We start from the raw sequence: 24331 nt of genomic DNA, 5'->3' as shown, positions 1-24331 counted from the left end.
TCTGGTTGTCGTTGCCGCTGTGCTTAATCTCCCCCCCAAGCCCAAACATCCCACCCCGACCCCATGGGCCTCGGCTCACCCACCGGGCCAGGGCCTCCTGTCAGGCCTCCGGGCGTGCTTGGCTTCCAGTCCTCCCCAGGCTTCTCTTCGTCAGCAAAAGTCACTGTCCTCCCGTTTCGCACATGTCATTTTTCAATGGATTGAATATTTGTGAAATTAGGGTGCTAAAGTATTGCTGCCCCGGTTACTTCTAATTAAATGAACATAGACAGCTTGAATTTTAGGAGTGTTCACTTTAGAAATAATCGAGTCTTGTCCCCTGGTTCTACAGATGCAGGAACCGAGGCCAGAGATGCCAAGGGGTGAGCTTGCTTACCAACGTCCGGGGGCCTGAATGAGGCATCTGGCTTTACCCTTATTCTTGGAATACATCCCTAAGCTCATGTGCGTTCTTTGTCTCCTGCATGAATTCAGTGTGTACCTGAAACCTCCACCCAACCTGTTGGTGCACAGGGCAGACACAGCCCTGCACGGGCTAGAAGATAATCATGGCAACAGTGCAGCCTGCAGGTAAGTCTGAAGATAACAGCAGTGCACCTGGAGAAGGACTGCCTGACAGCACAGGGGGCCGAGGACTTCTGAAAACCTCAAGCCCCACAAAAAAGTATCCACAGAACCTGGAGAGATGGTGTTCAAGGGGGCACACTTTGGGTCTGGACTGAAATGATGGACCCAAAGGGGTGGTTTGTTTTATTCAGAATTACATTTGCCAAAGTTCATTAGGAAAAAGTTTAATTTCCCACAATACTGCCAAGAGAATGGAGTCTTTTCACCTGTGCTTGATGGATAATGTCAATAATGATAGAAAATGGCCCATACACTTGACGGGATGAGCACTGGGTGTTATTCTGTATGTTGACAAATTGAACTCGAACAAAAAATAAATTTATTTAAAAAAAAAGATTTCTTACAAAAAAAAAAAAAAAGAAAAAAGAAAAAGAAAATGGCCCATAGATCATGACCCTTCCTCCTCCGTCTGCCCGGAGCAGCCATCACTACCCACTCACGGTGCTGGCTAAGCGCTAAGAGTTACACCAAGTTGACAAAAGAAAAACAGTCTTTCACATTAAACTCATTTTCCTTATGTAAGAGTTTGACTCGCCTGGATCGGGACAATGCCATGGATGCTAAATGCCCAGGTTTAATGTGTCTCAAAATGTCCTTAAAAGGGTTGTAGAAATGCAGGCTAGATATTTAAGTTACCGAGAGTTTCATTGGGGTGGTCAGTTGTCTCCCAAAGGTACCACTTAATGGGATTAGCATCAACCTACAGGGAGATTTCTAGTGACAGATGAAATAATTATTTTTCACCATATTTTCTAATGAATTGGATAGAAACATCTTCAGATCTCTGCTGAAATGTCACCTTTGCTGTGAGGTTTCCTTTGACCACCCTATCTAAAATTGCGAAACATCTTCCTCCCCCCTTCCCATCTCTCTACCCTGCTTTATTTTTCCCCTTGGCTCTGTCATTACCATGTACATAACATATGTATCTTTTTGAGTGTCTGTCTTCCCTACTTGATTGAAAGCTCCAGGAAAATAGAGATTTCTTTCTGTTTTGATCACCACTGTATCGCCAGGGCTTGGAACAATCAGTGCCTGGCATATTGTAGGGTACGCAATAGACAGTCACTGGGTGAATAAATGAATGAATGAATGAATGAATGAGGACAGCATGCTTACAAAATGTGAAGATAACATAAACCCAGGAGAGTTGAGGAAAATAGTAGATGCCCAAGTCAACAACCAAAATTACCTTGACAGGTGAGAATGATACTCTAAAGCTAGAAAATGGAATTTAACAGGCTCTGTAAATCAATCCCACACTTAGATTTCAGAAAAACAATTGCACAAGATCAAGATGGGAAAGATAACGAGGCTAAATAACACGTGCAAACATGACAAGGTCTCAGATGACCGCTGACACCATCTGAGTCAAAAATAAAACCAGCCAGTCAAAAAAGCGTGATCTTTGATGTCATCACTAATTAAATAATCATACTTTTCAGCATACAAGTGTGCCCATTGCATTCCTTCATTTGAACTCATATCACATCACATCCAATGTACATACGAACAAGGAACAAAGTTATTCCTTGCAGCCAGGCTTGTAAGAATAGAGATGAGAAGCCACCTAAATATCCATCAATACAGAACTCGTTAAATAAATTAAGAAAAGCTACACCATGGAATACAGAAGAGTCTTTAGGTAACAGTGAAAACATTCTGAATGCACTGATTTAGAGTTGTCTCTAAGGCAAGCAGGTAAATGGGGCAGAGGGAGAGAGAAAGAGATTTACAGGAAAAAGAAAATAAATGCCAATTTTTGTTTAGAGTTCATTAAAAGCCTGGTTACTCAGGGTGATTTCTGACCATTAGCTTGCCCGTCATCTGGAAGCTTGTTAGAAATGCAGTGTTAGAAAGAAAGAAAGAAAGAAAGAGAAAGAAAGAAAGAAAGAAAGAAAGAAAGAAAGAAAGAGAAAGAAAGAAAGAGAGAAATGCAGAGTAGCAAGCCTGATGCCAGACCCACTGAAACAGAATCTGCATTTTATAAGATTCCTAAATGATTTCTTTGCACATCAACTTTTGAGGTGTGCCGTTTTAGAGGACAAATTTAACCTAACCTGTCTCATCTCATCCACACCCTGAGGAGAACCCAGCCATCCTTTCCCTTCAACCTCCCTTCTTGCAGTCCTCCTTGTTCTAGAGGCCCGGGAGCCCTTAGCATGCCAACAGCCGTGGGTCCATACTCAAAAAGCTCTTAGCAAGAGCTCAAAAGACTCAAGTACTAAGAGTATCTTACTACTCAGATACTCTTAGCAATACTGGGTTTTGCAGGATCCTGCTCCTCAACTAACTCCAAAGTGTTCATGGCTGAGCTGACACTAATGGCAACCAATTTTGCTTGGCCAACCTACTTAGTGCAGGGATATCTGTGCGTCCAAGTAATTTGCGCCTTTTTGGCCATACAGCTCAGGTCTGGGTGCCTGCTACAGCCAACTCCTGACGGCTGGTGCTAGCTTTCATTTGTCACATTTAAGTGCTCTACTGATACAGCCCCAGCTTCAGCTGCACATTCTCCTACAAGGATACGCAACAGGGAAGGTTAATCACATAAGCACCCAGGTTTCTTTCCAGATTCCAAGTTACTTGGCCACAGCATGACTCCTTCACCTACCAGAATTAAGTAACTGATGAGGGCACCAAGTAGTACTGGCATTAGCTTAGAGACCCCACATATCATGCACTTGTCCACTTATGTGGCTCATCTTCTCCTCCTAGAGCTGATGACGTCTGAGCTGACTTTTCTTCCAGTCATGTGGCCAGTGCCTCCCATCTTCATCCTCTGCCACATGTCCAACTCAGGCAATGATGCATAGCTTGTGATTCTCCTTACCCTGACAGTTTTTTAGAGCCAGAAGCAAAGCACATATGCCAGCATTGCAAATATGGAGTTTGGGTGGGATTTTATTGACTCCTTGTAGTCAGTGGCCAGAGGGATAAGGTCCACATTACATTGTTCAGTGTCATTAGTGGTCTTTGAGGTCCCACTAGTTTGGCAGCATCCTACAGAATCTGTGGCCCAACGATCCAGAGATTCACAGCTTATCGGAACGGAAGTTCTTGAGCAGAAACAGACATTGGAGGTGCCACCAGTTTCTTTTTCCTAGTACATCATGTCCGTTTTTAAAGATCTTAGAAGGCATATTAAAAGGCAAAAAAAAAAAATCACAGTTCAGAAAGACGGAATAGGCATCCAAACCAGATTCAAATATGTAGATATGTTGAAATTATCAGACCAGGAAATTAAAACAATTGTGATTAATATGGTAAGAATTCATATGGAAAAAGTAGACAATATTCATTTAAAAATAGGTTATACAAGCAGTTTTTATCAATAATCACGTTAAATGTAAATGATCTAAGTACAGGAGAGATTAAATATAAAGAGGGCTAAAAATACTAGACCTGACTATATGTTGTCTAGAATAATCCTATTTTAAATAAAAGACATGGACAGATCAAAAAGGAAGGGATGGGAAAAGTTATACCACACTAGCACTAATAAAAAGCAGATGGGGTAGCTATATTAATTTTTTAAAAAAACAGACTTCAGAGCAAGAAAAATCATCAAGGATGAAGGGACATCACAGAATGATGCGAGGTCAGTTCCACAAGAACACATAACAATCCCTACTGTGCATGTGCCTAAAAACAGCATCAAAATACATGAGATAAAAATAGGTAGAACTCCAAGGAAAAAAATAGACAAAACCGCGATCATAGTCGGAGAACTCACTATTCCTCTATCAGTAATTGATGGATTCAGCAGACAGAAAACCATAAGGACACATTGAATTAAACAGCACCATCAACTCTAGAGGATCTAACCGACATGGATGGACCACTTCAGCCAACAAAGGCAGAGTATATATTCTTCTCAAGCTCACATGACCCATTTACCAGAAGAGACCACATTCTGAGCCATATAACACACTGTAACAAGTTAAAAGAACAGAATTCATACAAAGTATGCCCTCAGACCGCAGCAGAATTAAAGTAGAAACCAGTAACAGAAAAACAACTGAAGGTCTAAAAATCATATGATCATCCAGCAGATGCTTAGAAAAAGCATTTGACAAAATCCAACACTCATTCATGAGAAAAGCTCTCGGGAAACTAGGAATAGAAGGAAATCATCTCAACTTAATAAAGAACATCTACCAAAAAAATCCTACTGATAAACTGACCAGTGAGAAGCTATTTTCCTGCTAAAATCAGTAATGAGGCAAGGATGTCCCCTCTCATCCGTCCTTTTGAACACTGCACTGGAAATCCCAGTTATACAATGAAATAAGAAAAGGAAATTAAAAGCGAAGTATACTAATGGGGGAAAAAAACCTGATTTTTTTTTTTTTGCAGATGATGTAACTATCTATGTGGAAAATCCCCAAGAATCAACAACAACAAAAAATACTGCAACTAATGAACAATTTACAAGATTCATACACAAAAAGTCAACTGTTTCCCTATTTACCAACAACAAACTGTTGAAATTTTAAGTCAAAACACAATACCATTTATATCAGCACCAAAAAAGAATTAAAAATGTATGTACAAATCCAACAAATATATACAAGATTTATAGAAGGAAAATGACAAAACCCTGATAAAGAAATCAAAGGAGATCTAAATGGAGAGAACTTTCATGTGCAGCGATAAGACTCAATATTGTTAAAATGTCATTTCTTCCCCACTTCATCTATAGAGCCAATGAAATCCCAACCAGTATTACAGCAAGTTATTTTGTGAATATCAACAAATCGATTCTAAAGTTTATTGGGAAATTCAAAAAGACTCAGAACAACCAATATAATATTCAAAGAAAAGAACAAAGTCATAGAACTGACAGTACTCAACTTGAAGACTTAGCATAAAGCCATAGTAATCAAGACGCTGTGGTATTGATTAAACAATAGACAGAGCAATGGAACAGAATGGACAACAGCGATGGATACAGAAATAGACCCACACATATATAACTTTGTGAAGTCTGACGAAGCAGCAAAGGCAACCCATTGGAGAAAGAGTAGTCTTTTGAAAAAATGGTACAAGAACAGCTGGACATCCACACAAATAAATAAATAAAATAAATGTAAACCCAGACCTTACACATTTCATGATAATTAACTCAAAATTGGTCATAGTCCTAAGTGTAAAACACTGAACTTTAAAATTCCTAGAAAATACCAGGGAAAAAATCTAGATGACCTTGGGATTGGCAATGACTTCTTATATACAACAGAAGTGTATGATCCATGAAAGAGAGAATTGGTGAGTTGGACCTCATTAACATTAAAATTTTCTGCTATGCAAAAAGAAGAGCATGAAAAGACAAGCCATATGTGGGAGAAAATATTTGCAGAGAATTATCTGAGAAACCACTGGTATCCAAAGTTAGACAAAGAACTCTTAAAACTCAGTAGTAAGAAAACAAACACCCAATTTTTAAAATGAGTGAGAGACTAAACAGACACCTTACCAAAGATGTAGGGATGGCAAATAAGCACATGAAAATATGTTCAACATCACATTATTAGGGATCAATGAGATACCACAACACACCTAGTAAAATGACTAAAATCCCAAACACCGACAATACCAAATGCTGGCACAGATGTGAAGCAACTTGAACTCTCATTATTGCTCATGAGAATGCAAAATGGTAGATAACAGTGGAGAGAGTGAGCATCCCTGACTTGAAAAATCTCAGGTTTTCCCCATTGAGGATGATGTTAGCTGTGGGTTTTTCACCTATGGCCTTTATCATGTTGAGGTCTGCTCCCTCTAACCCTACTTTGCTGAGGGTTTTTATCATGAATGGGTGCTGTACTTTTTCAAATGCTTTTTCTGCATCTATTGAAAGGACCAGATGGTTCTTATCCTTTCTTATATTAATGTAGTGTATCACGATTAATTTATGAATATTGAACCACTCTTGCAGTCCAGAAATAAATCCCACTTGAACCTGGTGAATGATTATTTAAATGTGCAGTTGGATTCAATTTGCTAGTATTTTGTTGAGAATTTTTGCATCCATGTTCATCAGGGATATTGGCCTGTACTTCTCTTTTTTAGTGGAATTAGATTAATGCTGGCCTGATGGAATGAATTTGGAAGTTTTCCTTCCATTTCTTTTCTTTAAGATTTTGTTTATTCATTCATGAGAGACACAGAGAGAAGCAGAGACCCAGGCAGAGGGAGAAGCAGGCTCCCTGCAGGGAGCCCGACGTGGGACTCGACCCCAGGACCCCGGGATCACGCCCTGAGCCGAGGGCAGATGCTCAACCGCTGAGCCACCCAGGCATCCCTTTCCTTCCATTTCTATTTTTTTTTAATAGTTTGAGAAGAATATGTATTAACTCTTTAAGTGTTTACAGCCACTTTTGAAGATACTTTGACAGTTTCTTACAAAACCAAATATACTCTTACCAGATGATCCAGTTCCTTGGAATTTACTCAAAGACTGAAAATTTACATCCACATGCTCTTTACTATTTACCCAAAGGAGTTGGTATTTACCCATAGTTGAAAATTTATATCCACACAAAAGCCTATACATGAATGTTTATAGTAGCTTAATTCATAATTGTCAAAACTTGCCAACATCAAGATATCCTTTAACAGGATAAATGGATAAATAGACTGTGGTACTTCCAGACAACAGAATATTACTCAGTAATAAAAAAGAAATGAACTATAAAGCCACAAAGAGACATAGACATTGGATATTTCTAAGTGAAAAAAATTGAAAATTGTTTTTGTTTTGATTCCAACTACATGACATTCTTTAAAAGGCAAAACTGTGGAGACATGAAGAATATCAGTGGTTGCCAGGGGCTTATGAGGAGGGAGGAGGGAAGGATAAAAAGAGCACAAGGGATTTTAAGGAAGAGAAATCATGGTGTAATGGTGAACTATGGACTTTATTTAATAATTATCAATATTAGGGATCCCTGGGTGGCGCAGGGGTTTGGCACCTGCCTTTGGCCCAGGGCACGATCCTGGGGACGGGGGATCGAATCCCATGTCGGGCTCCCGGTGCATGGAGCCTGCTTCTCCCTCTGCCTGTGTCTCTGCCTCTCTCTCTGTGTGTGTGTGTGACTATCATAAATAAATAAAAATTAAAAAAAATTATCAATATTGGCTCATTGATTGTAACAAATGTTAATAAAGCTGAAACTAATGCTAAATGATAATCAAAGGGAAAACTGTGGGAGGGAGGCAATAATTGGGAACTCTGTACTTTCAGTTAATTGTTTTATAAACCTAAAACTGCTTAAAAAGTTAAGACTTAAAAAATAATGAGTCCTAAAAAAAAAAAAGAATTACCATATGACCAAGCAATTCCACTTCTATACGTATACCCCCAAAGAACTGAAAGTAGGGTTTCAAGGAAATATCTGCACAAACATATTCATAGCAGCATTAATCACGATCATCAAATAGTGGAGGAAATCCAAGTGTCAATCAACAGATGGATGGATAAGCACACTGGGGTATGTGCATGTAATGGAATATAATTCAGCTTCAAAAAGGAAGGAAATTCTGACACATGCTGCAACATGGATGAATCTTGAAGACGTTATGGTGAGTGAACCAAGCCAGACACAAAAGGACAAATACTGTATGATTGTACCTACATGAAGTATGCAAAGTAGCCAAATCCATAGAAACAGAAAGTAGAATGATGGTTGCTAAGGGTTGGGGTGCAGGACAGGTTGTAATGAGGTATTATTTAATGAGTACAGAGTTTCAATTTTGCAAGATGAAAAAATTCTGGATATTGGGTGTATAACAATATAAAAACACTTGATGCTACTAACCCATGTATTTAAAATTATTAAGATGGTAAATTTTAGGTTACGTGCATCTTACCACAACTAAAAAAAAATTAATGATAAAAGGATAAGTCAATATTTGGAATGAGTTTGCTTATGTACAGATTATTCCTGGAAGAAAATAGAAAAACTGACATATAGTTATTTCAGAGGAGAAGGAGGAGCAGATTGAACCAGAAAGGAAACACTTGGCGTTTTTTTCATACCATATACATTTCTCAACTTTTCAGTTTAAGGAAAAAAAGGGCCAGAAAACAACTTCCACATCGCTTTCAAACAGAAGCAGGTGCTTCAAAACCAAATAGTTGAAGTTTTCTGTTTCTATAACTTTGTCAATTTTTAAACAGAGCCCCTATATTTATGGCTTAACTCTCTTAGTGTGTATTTCTATCACTCTAAGTATCAACTTTTCTCAAAGCACAGGTAAGCCATTTTCCCACAGGAACCCAAATTTGTGGTCTTTGGCACATAAAATGGACAAAATATGTCTATTGATGGTGTTGTCTCTATTGCTTTTTCTGATAGCAGTGGTGGATTTTTGCAAATCCATCTGTACACTGTCCCCCAGGCCTGTGTCCGGTCATACTACTACCTGACAACTATTGAGGGTTGACTATGCATTCCACACAGTGTTGAGTTCTTACATCTATCATACCCTTTAATATCTAATAGCCCTCAGTCCATTTTACGCATAAGGAAAACTGTATGTAGGAAAGTTAAATAATTCTTCTGAGGCTTTGATGCGTTAGGAATGGATTTTGCACCAGATTCACTCTATGAATCCAAGGCCTGTGTCATAAACCATCACATCATACCTCCTATGAGAGCATTTCAGGGCAGGCATGGAGTTCAGCTTATTACTGTGAAACCACAAGGACGGCTAGACTGCAGGCACGCTACTGTCTTGTTCACTGCAGTGTCCCCAGAAAATTGCACAGCACCTGTCACAGACCACTTGAATTTCCTGGCCTCACCAGGACCAATAACTATTTACCTGAAAGTGCAAGTGGGTAAGCTCCAGAGGAACCGGGAATATAAACCCATCAAGTGTTCTGAATAACGAAGATAGGATTGCCAGAAAGCACATCTGGAGGTCTGCTCTTCAACCCCCAGCTCTTTGTACTAACCAGCAGCACATTCGAACTCTGGTGAGGCTTGTATTTTCCAAATGTATATTTGTAAAGTATTCTTTTAACCACTTGTCACCAATGAATGAGGAATTACTAATTACCCACATCCACATGAAGCCACATTGCTCCTTAAAGGGGATGCTAAAGATTTCAGCAAATGTTGTCCCCTTAGCATGTTGGAAAAAAGTAATGTAAGTGACAGCGTGGATTCTTCTTTGCACCACAGGAAGCTCTAATGTGAGAACCTCACGTGGACTAGTAGGCTGCAGCCAATACCCCACGATGGCTTGTGAGCAACATGGTGCATCCACCTGGCACTCTGAAAAAGAGATGAGTAGACATGCTGTTGTAGGCATGCTCTTGTTTTCCTCTAGCCACTTCTGTCCCTGCTAGCCCTCAACACCACTAGCCCCCCAACACCCTTAATGGCTTTTAAAATAAAATTCTGAGAGCAGGAAGTTAAACACGACAAACACCACCCCATCAGCACCATTAGAACTGCCTGTTAAAGCCACAGGCTTATAATAATTATTTTTAAATTATTGTTATTAACAAGAGATTATGACTGTCCTCTTTTGTCTTAAGTCTTTTCTTTAATGGAGTCCTACCAGAATTCAGGGACTTTTCTAAACAAATATATTCATTACTCTTCCTGTATTTCCGCTCCAGTTTTTCCAAGAATGTGAGCTTAAGATGACTGCGTAAAGAATATGTTGTCTATATATACAATGGGATATTACTCAGCCATCAGAAAGGATCAAATCTTGCCATTTGCAATGAGGTGGATGGAACTAGAGGGTATTATGCTAAGCAAAATAAGTCAGTCAGAGAAAGACAAATACCATATGATTTCACTCGTGGAATTTAAGAAACAAAACAGAGGATCATAGGGGAAGGGAAGGAAAAATAAAATAAGATGAAAATAGAGAGGGAGGCAAATCTTAAAAGATGCTGAACTCTAGGAAATAAACTGAGGGTTGCTGGAAGGGAGGTATGGGGGGAGGATGGGATACCTGGGTGGTGGGCATGAAGGGGGGCACTTGGTATAATGAGCACTGGGTGTTGTATGCAACTGATGAATCACTGAATTCTACCCTGGAAACTAATGAAAAAGAAAGAAGAAAGAGAGAAAGAGGGAAAGAGAGGAAAGAAGGAAGGAAGAGAGAGAGAGAGAGAAAGAAGGATGCTTTCTACAAAAAAAAAAAAAAGGAAGAATAATGCGGGCTTAATCATCATGCCCAATAGTTTATAAAGTACCAATGTTGTCCTCTCATCTTTATCTTTTCTTATATCTTTTTTCCATATAGATGTAGATATATGTGCATGTGTGTATGTTTGTGCATACACCTACATAGATATATGTGTGTACGCATCTACTTACATATGTGTGTACGTCTTTATATATAGCACAAATTCAGAAGTTAATATATATCTTCTATCTACACTCTATTTTTGACCTCTAGATCAAAAGTCCTAGGTTTTGACTAACATCAGAATTCCCTGAAGGGCTTGTGAAACTGTTGGGCTCCACTCCGGAGATTCTAATTCAGTAGATCTGGAGTGGAGCCTGAAACCTTGAACCATAAACATTTTCAAGGTGATGCAGATGATGTTGATCCAAAGCTCCACTTTGAAAACCACTGCCTCAGAGTAATGACTTCAAAATTCATCAACATGGATGACAATTTTGACCACAGAGAGATCGAAGAATCTCAAGTAAACTCAAAACCCTGTTCAACTGTTTCTTTTTCCACTGTCTTAATAAAAACAATAAAATATTAAAAACACTAAGAGAGAAGTGCTTTCTGGTAAACTTTCAAAATCATCAGCATCATAGTCACTGCTGGATTCTCTGAATAAGGATGTATTTGACTATATGTCTGCCAACTTTTGCTGAATTTGAATCTTCTAAAAGGGCAAAGTTTCATATCTTCATAAATAAGATGGGCCCTTAGTAAAATTTTGGGTCTTTTTCTTCTTTAAATTTTTTAAAAATATTTTTAATGTATTTTAGAGAGAGAGAAGGCATGCTAGTGAGGGGAAGGGCAGAGGAAGAAGGAGGGAAGCAGACTCCCCGCTGAGGAGTGAGCCTGATGAGGGACTGGATCCCAGGACCTCGAGATCATGACCTGAGCTGAAATCAATAGTCGGTCACCCAACCAATTAGCTACCCAGGCGCCCCTGGGTATTTTTCTTCTGAGCCCCTGCTCTTTCTTGGGGTCCTGGTTGCTGTTATTACCATGTGTCACTCTTGCTTCTCTACTGACTCAAAGTCTGAGCATCAAAATAAATTCTTCCTTGTCCATACCAAAACCTGCTTCCAGAATAAAATATAATTGGTATTTTTCAATGTGTGATTCTTCATAGAAGAAACGGATTTAAAATGTATTGTTTTCCTACCTAATCATAATTGTACTTAATATTCCAAGTAAACTAAGAAAAGACAGAAAATGTGAAGAAGAAAATGAAAAACACGTAACTTCAAAGTCAGGTAAAACATATGTTAAAATTCTGGTGCAGCCACTCTGGAAAACAGTGTGGAGTTTCCTCAAAGAGTTAAAAATAGATCTGCCCTACGACATGGCATTGGCACTGCTGGGGATTTACCCCAAAGATACAGATGCAGTGAGACATTGGGGCACCTGCACCCTGATGTTTCTAGCAGCAATGTCCACAATAGCCAGGCTATGGAAAGAGCCTCGGTGTCCATCGAAAGATGATGGATAAAGAAGCTGTGGTCTATGTATACAATGGGATATTCCTCAGCCATTAGAAATGACAAATACCCACCATTTACTTTAATGTGGATGGAACTGGAGGGGATTATGCTGAGTGAAGTAAGTCAATCCGAGAAGAACAAACATTATATGGTCTCACTCATACAGGGAATATAAGAAATAGTGAAAGGGATTATAGGGGAAAGGAGAGAAAATGAGTGGGAAAAAATCAGAGAGGGAGACAAACAAACCATGAAAGACTCCTGACTCTGGGAAATAAACAAGGGGAAGTGGAAGGGGAGGTGGGTGGGGGGATGGAGTGACTGGGTGACAGGCACTAAGGGGGCACTTGATGGGATGAGCACTGGGTGTTATGCTTTATGTTGGCAAATCGAACTCCAATAATAAAAACAAATGTAAAATGCAAAAAAAAAAGGCTGTCTCTTTTAAGTGGCCCCCCACAAGTGTATATGCTAACACACACACCCTACATTATCAAATTGGTGGAATGGGTAAGATATTGGGAGAACAGTGCCCAGAAAAATCCTACCCATGGAAAGAACCATTTTTTCCAAGTGTCACATAAGACACATTTCAACAAGTACACACATACTTATAGAAACAAAGGGAAAGTTTTATCCAAAATTGAGACTGATCTAGAAAGCTGCAGTATATGGTTTTCCGGCCCTTAGGATTTTGAGGATTCAAAGAAAATGCTTCAAAATCCTAAGGGCCGCCTTGCTTCTAAGGAACGTGTAATTGAGTTGCCTATTGACACTTTATGAAATGTGATCACTGTCATGACAGAAAACATCACATGAGACAACTAATGAGGGCAGGCCACTCAGCTGGGACTGCAGTGGGTGCATATGTCACAGACTCTGCCCCCAGAGGTTTCTAATCCAGGCATGACTCCAATGACCTGCCAAATTCTTCGGATCAATGGCAGCTCTGGCATGCTCACAGTCCTCCAGCATGGGCCTGAGTTGACATCCTTGGTGTACTCATATCTATATTGGGGACCTCACATAGCTGACACTTTCTTCTTTAAAAAAAAAAATATTTATTTATTTATTTTAAAGAAAGAGACAGAGAAAGTGCAAGCAGGGGAAGAGGGAGAGAGAGAAGCAGAATTCCCATGGAGTAGGAAGTCCCAACGCAGGGCTCCATCCCAGTACCCTGGGCTCATGATCTGAGCTGAAGGCAAACCCTTAACCAACTGAGCCACCCAGGTGCCCCTAGCTGAGACTTTGTGAATTTCTCCAGAGCAGAGCTGAGTTGTAATGTGGTCTTCATTCACATCCTATCAGCAGCAGTGTGACAGTCATCCCGCCCTTCCAGGCCACATCTCCCCACCTCCTCAGAACATCACAGCAGTGTTTGCAATGAAGGTCACATGATGACAGCATCATGGTTCTGAGTATAGCACCATTTAAATCATGCATTTCCTGTAATCAAAAGAAAAGGGATGTGTAACCTTGGAGGGAAGAAAGATACAAAAATGTGGAAAGAGAAGCAGCATTAAAGAGTGACAACCTGGAACACAGCCCTTAAACAACAGTGCCATACCACAGAGGCTGCAGTGGTGCTTGTCAGACAATTGGCAGACGGTGAGAACTATGGTATGTATTATGCTGCATACACACCTGCTAAGTAATAAATCCATAGAGATGCTGATGTGGTGGGGGACGCCCTCTATTAGCCACCTAGGGAGTGGAAGGAGAGCAGACTGTCCCAGGGCTTATCAAAGAATACCAGCCAGGTGCAACAGATGCCCCAGGTGTGATCTTCTCCCTGGAATTGTGTCTTGAACTTGCAGTCATCAAGCACAGGCAGGGCCTCAAACAGCAAAGAAGAAGTAGAGCAGTAGAGGATTTAGGCTTCTCCTGCAACCTCTTCTCAAGTGCAAAGTGTATTCCTTAGAGGCCTTGCATTCCTAAAGATTTTAGAGTGGTCATGTGAGCACTGAGTGCATAGGAAAAGAGAACGTCCTATAGGAATCCCACAGGACAGAACCAACCTTGACTGAAAAGCTCTCCCTTTCCTCCCATTACATCCTGAATATTTCAAGAAGTTAGCAGGTAGCAGCGGCTGCAGGGTCACTGTTGTTTCAGCTTTACCATAAACATAGTTGGGTATTTTGGCATCAACTGAATGACTCATCTTCCTTGAATCTAAAGCATAGACCCAACAAATATGGAGAGCCGGTGCAGTGTTTAATTTTTTGAACTATGAAGACCTTTGATATATATGAAAAAGAATAAAACAAATTTATCCATGGTGTAATATAAAAATATTCATATGGATATAGAAAGAGAAAAAAGAAAATTTTAAATGTCAAATCCTTTAAGAGTTGTAGAATAAGGTATAGTTTGTCCTCATAAATGTTTCTTAAGATAATATTAACCTCAGAAGCAAAAAGTGTAACCAATGCTTACCACAATCTCTGAAGCAATGCAAAGATAATTAAAACCTGATAATTATCAACACTCTGACTCCTTGTAGACCCCAAATCTCATGGCAGTCAATCTGGACATCCCACTATTATCATTACATGCCTACCCCAATGCTCAAAAGAAAATACAGATACACACATAGGGGCTTTTGGTTGTTATGTTTTTAGAAAAATGGAAAATAGATGGATAGATATATTTTTATATATATGTCATTTCCCCTGCTGAGTATTGAAGGCATACCCCAATATATGCAAAAGCTTCTTAGCAAAATCTGCAAGATTTAATGGTTCTAAACATGTAATGAAATTGCTGCTCAATCATGAACTGACCACTGAGCTAATTGAGGAGATATTTCAGTGATTACATATAACATACAATGCAGATTTTAAAGAATTAATTCAAAAAAGCCAAACAACAGCAAAAACAACAAAAAACAATACAAACAACAAACCCTAGGGCTGAGGGAGAATTTGACTTACAGAGTTGTCACATTATACTATTTAAAATGTCATATTCCAAAAACTTATAAGACATGCAAAGAAAGGAGAAACAATGGCACACACACAAACACACACACACGGAAAAAAGGAATCAAAAGAAATATATCCAAGGAAGCCCAGACATTAAACTTAACTAGACAAAGGTTTTAATGTATTCATTTTAAATGTGTCTAAAGAACTAAAAGCAATAAGACTCAAATAACTAAGGGAAAGTATGAGAATGATATTTTGCCAGCATAGAACATCAATAAAGAAAAACTGTTTTTGAAAAGACCAGATCTGGAAGGAAAAAGTATAAAAATTGAAGTAAAAACTCACTAGAGGAGTTCAACAGCAAATTTGAATAGGCAGAAGAATCTGAATTTTGGAAGATAAGTTACTAGAGGTTATTGAGTATAAAGAACAGAAAGAAAAAAGAATGGAAGTAAAAATAGACAGTGCCTTTGAGAGCTGTAGAACACCATCAAGCAAATGAACATATGCCTAACGGGAGTCCAAAAAGAAAGGAAAGAAAGGAACAGAAAGAATATCTAAAGAAATAAAGAGCCAAAATATTCCCAGATTTGATGAAAAACATTATGCATCTAGAAAGTTCAATGAACTCCAGGTTGGATAAAGTTAAAGAAAGCAAGAACTGTCAAAAAACAAGGAGACCACCCTGAAAACAGAAAGAATCAACTGATCACGTACATGCGCTCTTCAGTAAAAGTAAGAGTCAATTTCTCATGAAAACCCCTAAAGCCAAAAAAAAAAAAACCCTAAAGCCATATGACAATGAGATGACACATTTGAAGCACTGAATCAAAAATACTGCCACCAAGAATTCTATACCCAGCAAAACTGTCCTTCAAAAAAATGAAGGGGAAATTAAGATATTTCTACATAAACAAAAACTAAGAAAATGCATTGCTAGCAGACCTGCCATACAACATATATTATGGGGACTCATTTAGCGCCTAAAATGAAAAGACACTAAACAACAACTCAAATGCAAATGAAAAACTAAAGAGTACCAATAAGAGTCACAACAGAGGTAAGTATATAAGACAGTAAAAAGTATTTTTTATTTTGATTCTTTTTCTTTGCATACCTAATTTAAAAGACATTCCATAAGGCAATAATTATAAATAAATCTGTGTTGATGGGCATACAAGGTATAGGATGTGACCTTTATGAACATAATAGAGCTAAGGAAAAGAGAATTATGAAACTGTATGATAGCAAAGTTTTTATATACTACTGAAATTATTTAACATTAATCTGAACTTGATTATAACAGAGATTATAGATTAAATTACAGATTATAACTACTTATAACTTAGGATATTGATTGTAATCACCAGAAAGATAACTTAAAATAACTTTAAGAAATGTAGTTGAAAATGGTGTGGGATACTTAAATTGTAAAATAGAAAATATCTACATAGCATAAAATAAAGTGATACTGATTGAACAATGGAACAAAAATATATAGCACATGTAGAAAATAGATAGTAGGGGCATATAAAGGAAGGGAGAATAAATGTGTGGGAAATATCAGAAAGGGAGACAGAACATAAAGACTCCTAACTCTGGGAAACGAACTAGGGGTGGTGGAAGGGGAGGAGGGCGGGGGGTGGGGATTAATGGGTGACGGGCACTGAGGGGGGCACTTGATGGGATGAGCACTGGGTGTTATTCTGTATGTTGGTAAATTGAACACCAATAAAAAATTAATTTATTAAAAAAAAGATATTAGGGGTACCTGGGTGGCTCAGTCACTTAAGTGTACACCTTTGGTTCAGGTCATAATCCTAGAGTCCCAGGATTGAGCCCTGTATCAGGCTCCCCACTCAATGGGGAGTCTAATTCTCCTTCTGCCCCTCATGCCACTCAAGCTCTCTCTCTCTCTCTCTCTCTCTCTCTCTCTCTCTCTCTTTCTCTTACTTGAAGCCCTCAAATAAATAAAAATCTTTTAAAAAAAATAATAGAAAATAGATCGTAAAATGGTAGATATAAATCTTACCTTATTAATTACATTAAGTATAAATGGATAGAAGGGTCCAATCAAAAGAAAGAGAAGGGCAGAACTGATTTCAAAAAAATGATCCAACTATATGCTCTCATAAAAAGACACATTTTATACTTAAAGACACAAGTGGGTTGTATATAAAAGTTTAAAAGAAGATACAACATTATAACAATAGAAAAGAGAACTGTAATTCTGATGTCAGGTAAAATATATCTTAAGACAAATAAGTGCTGCTAGATACAAAGAATACTTTATAATGATACAAGGCTCAATCAGTCAAAAATATATAACAATTATAAACATATAAGCACCTAACATAACAAATATGCATCTAACAATGGAGCCCCCAAAATACATGAAGCAAAAACTGACAAAATTGAAGAGAGAAATTAATGACTCAACAATAACATTTGGAGACTTTAATACCCTCCCATCAGTAGTGGATAGAACAACTAGACAAAATGAAATAAAAGAATTAAGCAACACTGTTAAACAACTAGACCTTTAGAAAACTCCACCCAACAACAACAGAATACATATTTTCCCTCTTAAATGCACCTGGAACATTCTACAGGACAAACTATATACTAGTCTATTAGACAGATCTCAGTAAATTTTAAAATATCAATATTATACAAAATATGTTTTCTAAACCAAATGGCATGAAATAAAAAATCAAACAAAAAACTAGACTCCTAAATATAGAGAACAAACTGGTGGTTTTGCCAAAGGAGAAATGGATGGGGGGATAGGAGAAATAAGTAAGAAAAGATTAAGAGTACACTTGTCATGAGGAGCACTGAGTAATGTAGAAAATTCTTGAACCTTTATATTGTACATTTGAAACTAATAGAACATTGTGTTCAGTATTTTTAAATTTAACAATTAATAAATTTTAGGGGCACCTGGATGGCTCAGTTGGTTAAGTGTCCGACTAAGATACAACATAGAAACAGCGGCTTGAAAAACACCTGGGGCACACAGGAGGGAGGATTATGTATACATTTCAGAGTGCATCCTGGAAAGGCAGAGTTCACAGAAGGAATTCTCCAGGAAAAAAGGAGCTGACAGGTGCCTTCTCTCCCCACCACCACTCATCATAAACACAAGGCTACTTGGGGAAGATAGCATAGCACTGGAACTTGCTACCTAACTTCCTTACACTGCACCCTGCCCCCCCCAACTTCAATGGACCCACCCTTCCCAGTCACAGTTGGCTCAGACAATCTGATATGGATCCCCTCCCCCAGAAGACTGGTGAAAATCTTGCCAATACCATGTCTTCTGATCTACATGTTTTATGAGAACACAGTCCTAGTGGTGGTGCTAAGGGCTACAGGCTCAAGCTCAGGCAAACTTTGCTCAAATTGTATACTCCACCCAGGTATTCCTGGTCCTTACAGCAGTGGCAGCAGATTTCATTTCACAAGCAGACCAGTGCACCTCTTGCTAAAACTGCACATCCCACGCTGACCAGACAAAATGCTGCCATTAGGAGGCAAAGGAAGTCTCGCAGATGACTGGATTAAAAGAAAAAGCTTCCAAGACACAAATGTAGAGTACAGCAACACACATAGAAGACATCATTGATGCACCAGGTTCTGGTGAGCATGGGACACTACATGACACTATAGAACCCTTTCTTCATAACACCATTACTTTCAAGAGTAAAGACTTAGGTGACTTTCCTAACACAGAGAAACAGACACAGAGAGTGAGACAAAATGAAGAGACAGAGGAATGTGTCTCACATAAAAGAACAGGACAAAACCACAACAAGAGATCTAAGTGAAATGGATATAAGAAATATGTCTGATAAAGAATTTAAAGTAATGGTCAAAAAGACACTCACCGGACTTGAGAAAAGAATGGAGGACATCAGTGAGACCTTTAACAAAAAGATTTTTAAAAAAAATCAGAGATGAAGAATATAACAAATGAAATGAAAAATACACTTGATAGAATAAATAGTTGGCCAGAAGAACAAGTTAACGACCTGGAAGGAGAGTAATGGAAAACAATTAAGCTGAGTAAGTAAGAGAAAAAAGCTATGCAAATTGAGAATATACTTAGGGACTTCAGTGATTCCATTAAGTAGGATAACATTCACTTTATAGCGATCCTTGAAGGAGAAAAGAGAGAAAGGGAGGGAGAAAAATTATTTGAAGAAATAATAGCTGAAAACATACTTAATCTGGGGAAGGAAACTGATATCCAAATCCAGGGGGTGCAAAGATGCCCTAACAAAGTCAACCAAAAGGGGTCCACACCAGGACACATACTAATTTAAATGGCAAAAAGTAGTGACAAAGAAAAAATTTTAAAAGAAATAAGAAAAAAAGAATACAGGTGCATGCAAGGAAAACCCCAGAAGACTATCAGCAGATTTTTTCAGCACAAACTTTGCAAGCCAGAATGGAGTAGTATGACATAGTCAAAGTGCTGAATAGGAAAAATCTGCAGCCAAGAATGCTCTACACAGCAAGGCTATCATTCAGAATAGAAAGAGAGCTAATGATTTTCTCAGAAAAATAAAAATTCAAGCAATTCATTACCACTACCAGCCCTACTAGAGATATTAAAGAGAACCCTTTGAGTGGAAAGAAAACAACATAAGTAGGAGTTAGAAAGTAGAAAGCAATAAAGCAGTACAAATAACGATATCTGTAAAATTCATTTGAGAGACTCATAAAAGCATGTACAGTATGACAACACACACCAAAAATATGGGGGAGAGAGGAGTAAAGAAAGGGCACAATCTCAAGCAACCATCAACTTAATATAGACTACTACATGCGGATGGTTATATATAAACCAAAAAGTAATCACAAATCAAAAGCCAGTAATAGATATGCAGAAAATAAAGAGGAATCCAAATATATCACTAAACAGAGCCAACAAACCATGAATGAGAGCAAGGGAGTAAGGATCAGAGAAAAAGTACAAAAAAAAATGCCAAAAAGCAAGTAACAAAATGGCAATAAACACATACTTATCAAAAATTACCTTGAATGTAAATGGACTAAATGCTCCAATAAAAAAAACATAAGGTGACATAGTGGATAAAAAATCAAGACCTCCCCCCCCAAAAAAAAACAAGACCCATCTATACACTGTCTCCAATATACTTATTTTAGACCTAAAGACACCTGCAGATTGAAAGTCAGGGGATGAAGAACCATTTAGCATGCAAGTGGATATCAAAAGAAAGCCAGGGTAGCAATATTTATGTGAGACAAATAGACTTTAAAACAAAGACTGTAACAAGAAATAAAAAAGAACATTATATAATAATAAAGGGGACAATCCATCAAGGAGACATAAAAATTGTAAATATTTATGCACCCAACATGGGACCACTCAAATACATAAAATGGTATTTAACAAATAAAGAGGAATTGATAATAATACAGTAATAGTAGGAGACTTTAACACCTCATTTACATCAATGACAAATTATCCAATGAGAAAATCAATAAGGAAACAGTGACTTTGAATGACACATTAGACCAGATGGATTTAACAGATATTTTCACAACATTCTACCCTAAAACAGTAGAATGACAGCCTTTTCAAGTGCACACAGAACTTTTTCCAAAATGGATCACTTATTAGGTCACAAAACAAATTTCAACAAAATAAAAAAGATCAACATCATGCCATGCATCTTTTCTCACCACAACACTATGAAACTAGAAATTAACACAAGAAAATAGCTGCACAGAGCACAATGCTTGGGGAGGCTAAATAACATGCTACCAAACAATGAATGCATCAACCAAGACCTCAAAGAAGAAATTTAAAAAATGACATGGAGAAAAACAAAATTGAAAGCACAGCAGTACAAAATCTGGATGTAGCAAAAGCAGTTCTCAGAGGCAAGTTAATAGCAACAGGTCTCCCTAAAGAAGCAAAAAAAAAAAAAAAATCTCAAAAAAACAACCTAACCTTATACCTAAAGGAGCTAGAAAAAGAACAAACAAAACCCAAAATGATAAAAAGAATGAAACAATAAATATCAGTAAAGAAAGAAATGAGATAGAAACTGAAAAACAACACAAAACAATAGAAGAGATAAATGAAACCAGGAACTGGTTTGTTGAAAAGATTAACAAAATTGGTAATCCTCTAGCCAGACTCATAAAAAAAAGAAAGAAAGAAAGAAAGAAAAAAAGAAAGAAAGAAAGAGAGAGAGAGAGACGGAGATAGAGACAGAGATAGAGAGACAGATAGACAAAGAAAGAAAGGACTCAAACAAAAACACAAATGAGAGAAGAAACAACTGACAACACAGATATATAAACACTTATAAGAGAGTATTATGAAAAACTATATGCCAACAAGTTGGACAACCTACAAAAAATGGTTAGATTCCTGGAAACATATAACCTACCAAAACCGAAACAGGAAGAAATAGAAAACATGAATAAACTGATAATCAGCAATGAAACTGAATCAGTAATCAAAAAATCTCCAACAAACAAAAATCCAGGACCAGACTACTTCACAGGAGAGTTCTACCAAACAGTTAAAGTAGAGCTAATACCTATTCTTCTCAAGCTATTACAAAAAAAAAAAAAAATGGAAGAGAGAGGAAAACTTCCTAATTCATTCTATGAGGATGAATTATCTTGATACTAAAACCAGATAAAGACACCACAAAAAAAGAAAACTACAGACCAACATCTCTGATGAACATCAGTGCAAAACTTCTCAACAAAATATTGACAAACTGAATCCTACAATACATTTAAAAAAAAAAGGATCATTCACCATGATCAGGTGGGATTTATTGCTGGGATGCAAGGATGGTTTAATGTTCACAAATCAATCAACATGGTACATCACATCAGTAAAAGAAAAGATGAAAAACATATGATAATTTCAATAAATGCAGAAAAAGCATTTGACAAAGTACGACATCTATTCATGATAAAAAAAAAAAAAAACCTCTCAGTGAAGTAGGTTCGGAGAGAACATACCTCAACATAATAGAGGCCATATTTGAAAAGCCCACACCAAACCTCATGCTCAATGGTGGAAAACCGGAAGCTTTTCCCCTAAGATCAGGAACAAGGCAAGGATGTCCATTCTCACAGTTCTTATTCAACATAGTACTAGAAGTCCAGCCACAGAAGACAACAAAAAGAAATGAAAGGCATGCAAGTTGTTAAGGAAGAAGTAAAACTTTCACTATTTGTAGATGACAATATCATATATAGAAATCCTGAAAACTCCACCAAAAAACTAATAGAACTGAAAAATGAATTGAGTAAATTCACAAGATACAAAATCAATGTACAGAAATGTTTCATTTCTATATGCTCATAATGAAGAAACATCAATAGAAATTAAGAAAACAGTCCCATTTACAATTGCACCAAAAATAATAAAATATCTAGGAATAAGCTTAACCAAGAAGGTGAAAGACATGTAGTCTGAAAACTATAAAACATTGGTGAAAGAAATTGAAGATTACACAAATAAATAAAAGACATTCCATGCTCACTGGTTGCAAGAACAGGTATTGATAAAACATCTATATTACCCGAAGCAATATACAGATTTAATGCAACCCCTATGAAAACACCAAAAGCACTTTTTCACAGAGCTAGAACAAATAATCCTCATATTTATATGGACCCACAAAGACCCTGAAGAGTCAAAATAATCTTGAAAAAAGAAAAACACAATGGAGGGCATCACTATTCCAGATTTCAAGCTATGTTACAAGGTTGTAGTCATTAAAATGGTGTGGTGCTGGAACAAAATAGACACACAGAAAGGGTGTGGGAGGCTCAGTTGGTTAAGCATTTGCCTTTGGCTCCGGTCATGATCCTGGGGTCCGGGGATGGAGCCCGTGCCAGGCTCTCTGCTCAGTGGGGAGCCCGCTTCTCCCTCTTCTTCCCTCTTGTTCTCTCTCTCACTGTCTCTCTGTCTCTTTCTCTCAAATAAACAAATAAAATCATTTTTTAAAAAACTAGACACACAGATCAATGGAATAGAAAGAAAACAAAGATAAACCCACAATTATATGGTCAATTAATCTTTGATAAAGATGTCAAGAATATGCAATGGGAAAGAGACAGTCTCTGCAATAAAATATGTTGGGAAAACAAGACAGCCACGTGCACAAGAATAAAACCAGACTGCTTTCTGACACCATACATAAACACACACACAAACACACACACACACAACCTCAAAATAGATTAAGAACCTAAATATGAGGAAACAAAATTAAAAGCAGCCTACTGAATGGGAGAAGATATTTACAAATGATATATCTGATAAAGCATTAGTATCCAAAATACACAAAGAATGTATAAAACTCAATATGACCAAAAAAAATAATCCAATGAAAAAAATGGGCAGAGGTCATGAACAGATATTTCTCAAAAAAAAAAAAAAAAAAAAAACCCATTCAGATGGCCAAACAGACACATGGGAGAAAAAAAATGCTCAAAATCACTCATCATTGGGGGAAAAAAAACCCACAGTGAGATATCACCTCACATTTGTCAGAATGGCTAAAACCAAAAACACAAGAAACGTGTTGGCGAGGATGTGGAGACAAAGGAAATCTCATGCACTGTTGGTGGGAATAAAAAGTGGTGCAGCCACTATAGAAAATGGTTTTGAGTTTCCTCAAAAAATTAAAAATAGAACTACCCTAAGACCCAACAATCATACCACCAGGCATTTACCTAAATAGGAAACAATAATTTAAAGGGATATATGCATCCTAAGTTTATTTATTTGCAATAGACCATTATTTGCAATAGACAATCTATGGAAGCAACTCAAGTTCCATCAATAGATGAATAGATAAAGAAGATGTGGTACACACACACACACACACACACACACACACACACACACTGGAGTACTATTCAGCCAGGAAAAGGGAATGAAACCTTGCCATTTGCAACAACATGGATGATTGTGGAGACTATAACATTAAGTAAAGTTAAGCCAGAGAAAGGCAAATGGCATACGATTTCACTCATTTGTGGAAATTAAGAAACAAGAGAACAAAGGGAAAAAAGAAA

Source organism: Nyctereutes procyonoides, unplaced genomic scaffold (assembly GCF_905146905.1).
Source record: "Nyctereutes procyonoides isolate TBG_1078 unplaced genomic scaffold, NYPRO_anot_genome, whole genome shotgun sequence".
Taxonomy (NCBI): Eukaryota; Metazoa; Chordata; class Mammalia; order Carnivora; family Canidae; genus Nyctereutes; species Nyctereutes procyonoides.
Note: the sequence above shows the minus strand (reverse complement) of the source record.